Below are 6,000 nucleotides of genomic sequence, written 5' to 3'. Positions count from 1 at the left end.
GTCAAAATTCATGATATGGCAATAGTGTAGTAGGGAGATGTTTGACAATGATTAGCCCTTGGCATGGCTAGTCATGATCATAATTTGTGATATGTATGATGAATTACTAGTTAGATCAAGGAGAAATCACGAAATAGGCATAGTTGCTTTAGTAACAGATGCTGGCAGCAGTAGTGACATGAGATTGAAAAATCACTAAAAATAGTAGGAGTGGAATTAATTAATGCATAAATTATGTAATTGAAGCTCGATGAGTCTTTTTTCATATAGAAGAAACGAAACGACCATATGAGCTGTATGTTAGGAGATAATTAAACTCTTGTAAAACAGGGCCAGAGTGATTTCTGGATTCCCTGTTCCGACTTTGAAAATTCATTATAAATTAACCAGAGATAATTAGAAGTCATGCCATATGTGCATAGATTCCCCTTCGAGTCTAGTTTCTATAGAAAGAAACGACATCAGTAATGAAGCCCTGTACAGGGAGATATCCAAGTCGTAATGCGAAAAGGTCAGTGTAGTCGATCCCTGTAACATGGGAGACTTTGACTAATAAAATGTACTAATTGGCCTAACCAAAAATTCTAGAAAAAAATATGTGGATGGAAATATGAGTCTAGTTTCAGGGAAAATTTACAGAACTGGATTTCGAGTTTCAGAACTCAAGATATGATTTTTAAAGCGACTAGTACGCAGATTGGCAGCTTGTCTGGGAAATTTTTTTTTTAGTGGTTTGAAGTCTGTTAACACCTCGTGTTCGACTCCGGCGACGGCCTTGGGTTCGGGGTGTTACAAAAACACTTTATTCAATGAATGTGTGCATAACAACGGGCGACATATATTATAGGAAAAACTAGGGTAAATTTTAAGTCCTAATGCATCTAGGATTACTTGCTTAGTAGGTAGCAATTAAAAACCTAAGTTTAAAACATGAAAAATAACTAAGTATAAAACTAATGCCTAATAAAGCATGTTTGGCCAGCTTTAAAATAACTACGGAGTAGACAAAATTTGACATGATAAATAGTCTTATTAGGCTTAAATAAAATTGTCCATCAACCCAATTAACACTTAAAGCTTTAAAAGAAATTAACTAAGTCTTAAAAGTTACAAATTGCTTCTTATAACAACCCTAACCTATATCTGCTGCCAAAACAGGGTTACGAAGCATTACTAGAAGTTACAAATCAAGTAAACAGATATTTCACATCATACAGTATTCACATCAGAAATCAATCATAAAGTCCCTTATATGAACCCTCGAAGTCTAAAATACACATTAGAAATAAGTCGGGACTAAACTGGGTCCTCAAAATTTTTTTCGAAAAACATTAAAATTTTTCCAAAGTGCAGGGGACACATGCTCGTGTGGCCAGATCGTGTGTCTCACTTGGTCAAGAGACAAGATCGTGTCTCAAGCCATGTAGACATTCAAAATAGGGACACACGACTATGTCCCAACCAGTGTCCAAACTTGAGAGCTCTCTGACTTAGGTCACACGGCCAAGCCACACGTTCGTGTGCTAGGCCATGGAGCATACTGACTTGCGTTAATAAGGTGAAGGGGCCACATGGCCAAGCCACATGCCTGTGTGCTAGGCCGTGTGAATATTTTGAGCATTCTGTTTAGCAATTTAAAAGATGTAGGGGACACACGGCCGAACCACACGCCCATGTGCGAGGCCATATGTCATACACAGCTGAGACACAAGTCCATGTCTCTGCCTGTATGGACAAAAATAGGTCATTTCCAATGCCACATTTCTCAACCAATTTGTATTCCACCTACATTAACAATTCAATGCATTCAAAAGCCAATACATGACATTCAAACTAAGCCAAAATCAAGTTTTATGCATGTAATATCATTTCATAAATCCAAATATCCAAACTTACCTATTTGACCAAAAACACATATAGGTATACTTGTATCAATTATTAACATACCTATAAGATTACTATCAATCAACCATACCAAACACTCACATCAAACATGATATAGCCTCTTATATACACATCAAAACATGTCCATCACAAGCCATTCCAATGGCTAGTTACAACAAAAATATTTACATGCCAACATTAGCTAATTAATCTATACATGCCATTATAACCTAAATTGATTTACTATTTATACCGAAATGTACATAGTCATCAGGCAAGTTTCATACACATGTATCTTTCATCTCATTTTTCAACATATCAAGTAACATCATTTTCATGTATTATAGACATATACGGGTAATAATTCATTTCATATTCATATTGTTTCATATCATAAATTTGCCCATTGAATCATTTAAAATATCGATGGATACACGGGTTGTACACACGAATTGTACAAATCTAAAATCTTTCGATTCATATATAGGTATGCCCATAAGAGCATATAATCGGGAAGCTATTTCAAGCCATATAACGAGAAGCTCATGTGAGCCATGTTACAGGAAGTTCGTAAGAGCTGTAATCGGAAAGCTCATGCGAGCCAATATCAGGTAGCTCCTGAGAGCCATTAATCGAGAAGCTCATATGAGCCAATTATTGGGAAGCTCCGAAGAGCCAATTGTCGAGAACCTTATACAAGCCATAAAAAGGAAGCTCAAGATAGCCATTAATCAAGAAGCTCGTGAGAGCCATATAACGGGATGCTCATAAGAGCTAAATAATTGAAAGCTCATGAGAGCTATTATCGGGACGCTCATTAGAGCTGTGGTGTGTCCGCAACACATGCAGGACCACAACCATTTGGGAACCCTTAACGATAATGTCTTTGTATCCATTGAATTTTCAAGGTTCAAACGGGACTTAATACTTGTCGGATATATGATCAAGAATATACATGACATTTTATACAAATCATTCAGAACAATATTCAATTCAAAACATTTAAATATACAATTTAGCTACACGAACTTACCTCAATATGTGTTTGTAGGTTTGTAGTCTACTAGTCCGATACTTTCTCTTTTCCCCGATCTAACTACGTATTGTGTTTATTCGAATCTATATGAGTAAGTTTAGCTCAATTTATTACAATTCACATTCAATTCAATCCAATACGCATTTTTGGCAAAATTATTATTTTACCTCTATACTTTTAATTAATTATGATTTTATCCCTAGGCTCGGAAAATGAAATTCATACAATTTAATCCTTATTCCAAGCCTAGCCGATTTTTATGTATAGCAATAGCAGCCCATGCATTTCATAAAATTTAGAATTTTTCCATGAATTTTTCATCTTTTCAATTTAATCCTTGAACCATAATTTCATCAAAATTCTCTTTACAAAAGTTGTTTATCTATCAACAACCTTTCATTTTCTACCATAAAACTTCATAATTCAACTATGCTCATCTATGGCAAAACTTTGATACTTTAATAACTTTGTAAATTAATCCCCAAGATAGCTAGATGAAGCTATTGCGATCTTAGAAACATAAAAATTATTAAAAATAGAACAAGAATACATACCTAATTAAGCCAAATAAGTTTGGTAGAACTCAATACTGATAGCTAGGGTTTCCATGTATTTTTGTTTAGGAAAGATGATGAAAATGATGAAAATAGATTTTTTTCTTTTATTTATCATTACTTTAATCCTTAATAATTTGCTAAATTCCATTGATGACTAATCATCCTTATCAACTAACTCCTTTAAATGGTCTATTTGCCATACAAGAACCTCAAAATTTGAATTCCATAGCTATTTGATCCTTTTAGATATTAGAATTCAACTTTTGCACTTTATGCAATTTGGTCATTTTCATCAAATTAGACATGTAACTGGTAAAATTTATTTACAAAATTTTCGTACGATATTTCTGTCATAATGCAGACCATGAAATAATATTAAAATAAATTTTCTTCCGGACTTGGATCTGTTGTCTCGAAACCACTGTTCTGATTTCACTAAAAACGGGTTGTTACAACTCTCCCCCTTTAAGAAATTTTTGTCCTCGAAAATCTTACCAGTAAAGAGGTTCTGATATTGCTTTCTCATTGTTTCCTCAAGTTCCCAAGTAGCTTCTTCAATACCGTATTGTTGCTAAAGAACTTTTACTAAAGCTACCTTTTTTATTTACCAATTCTTTCACCTAACGTGCCAGAATTTTGATCAGTTCCTCACTGTACGTCATGTCAGGCTGAATCTCAATATCCTTTCGAGAGATAACATGTGAAGGATTTGACTAGTACCATCGTAACATAGACATATGAAAAACATTGTGAATTTTGTCAAGTTCTGGCGGTAGAGCTAATCAGTACGCAACAAGTCCGATTCTTTCAATAATCTCATATGGCCCGATAAATCGTGGACTCAGTTTTCCTTTACAACCAAACCGAAGAAATTTCTTCCACGGTGAAACTTTTAGAAATAATTCGTCGCCAACTTGAAATTTTATTTCTTTATGTTTAAGATCCGCATAGGATTTCTGACGATTAGAAGCTACTTTCAAGCTATCTCGAATCACTTTTACCTTTTCTTCAGTCTCATGAATCAAATCAACTCCATGCATGTTTTTCTCATTGAGCTCAGTCCAATACAATGGATTTCTACATTTACGACCATATAAAGCTTTGTACGGTGCCATCTTTATACTTGATTGATAACTATCATTATATGCGAATTTGACTAATGGCAGATGTTTTTCCCAATTGCCTCATAATTCTAAAACGCATCATCGAAGTATATCTTCAAGGATCTGAATCACACACTTAGACTGACCATCAGTTTGAGGATGAAATGAGGTATTGAAATGTAATTGCGTACAAGAGTTTATTGTAACCTTTCCCAAAATCGTAATGTGAATCGCGGATCTCTATCTTAAATTATAGAGACCGGAACTCCATGCAGTTTGACAATTTCAGAAACATATAATTTTGCTAACTATCCAGGGAGAAATCCATACATACCGGAATAAAATGTACAGACTTCGTCAACCAATCAATGATAACCCAAATGACATCTTTCTTTTTCGAAGATAGAGGTAATCATGATACAAAATCCATTGTAACTTTATCCCATTTCCATTTCGGTATCGTCACTGGTTGTAACAATCCTGAAGGTGCCTGATGTTCAGCTTTAACTCCTTGATATATCAAAAATTTAGATACAAACTCAAAAATATCACATTTCATTCCTGACCACCAGTACATCTATTTCAACTTATTGCACATTTTATTACTCTCCGGATGAACAGTCATAATACCATTATGATCTTCGACAAAATTTTTTGTACAAGCTCTGAATTCTTCAATACACAGTCTCTGCCTTTGAAGAAACAATCATCGGGTCGTATTTGAAATTCTGAATTAGGAGTTGATTCACACTGTACCTGTTTAGGTTGCAACTCATTATTCACTTTTCTGAGATTTACAGATCTGCTGTAGGAACATTGGTTTAGCCTTTAACTCAGCTAAGATTGAGCCATCATCAGACAATGGCAATCGAGTATGTAACATCCTGATTTTCGGATTTATTCGCGGTTTTCAATATTTTGTAAAGATTTTAAAATTTTGTATTTGGATGTGAAATTAATATTTTGAGTAGGTAAATGGGCTTATAGAAGGCCCATGTGTTGGCCAAAACCCGGTTGAATTTTTGAATTTTTGGACTTAGGAGTTAGGGGTTCTGGCTAGATGGCCCTTGTATAGAGATATGGGTAAATTGCATCACAAAAAGAGCCTTAGTAAAGTGGCAAGGGTGACGCCACTAGGCTCCTAAAAAGATGGCGTGTGGAGCATTGGGGAAAGCATGGGATCGATTCCCTGTGTTGACAAATAGATGCATTTATTTTTCAGTGCTGGAGGGGTAAGTGTTGGAGTCCAGGTGGATTCTGCTAGAGGAGAGTTTGAATCAGTCTAAACGCTTGGATTAAGGAGCGATAAGGGGAGAGATTTAAGGGATTTTGAGAGAGGCTAAGAGTTGGCCGAATTAGGGGAATTAGAAAGGGGATTTCGGCAGAGGGGTATTAGGTTAGTATTTTGGCACTTAGGGTG

The sequence above is a fragment of the Gossypium hirsutum genome, chromosome A10 (assembly GCF_007990345.1).
Source record: "Gossypium hirsutum isolate 1008001.06 chromosome A10, Gossypium_hirsutum_v2.1, whole genome shotgun sequence".
Classification (NCBI taxonomy): domain Eukaryota; kingdom Viridiplantae; phylum Streptophyta; class Magnoliopsida; order Malvales; family Malvaceae; genus Gossypium; species Gossypium hirsutum.
Note: the sequence above shows the minus strand (reverse complement) of the source record.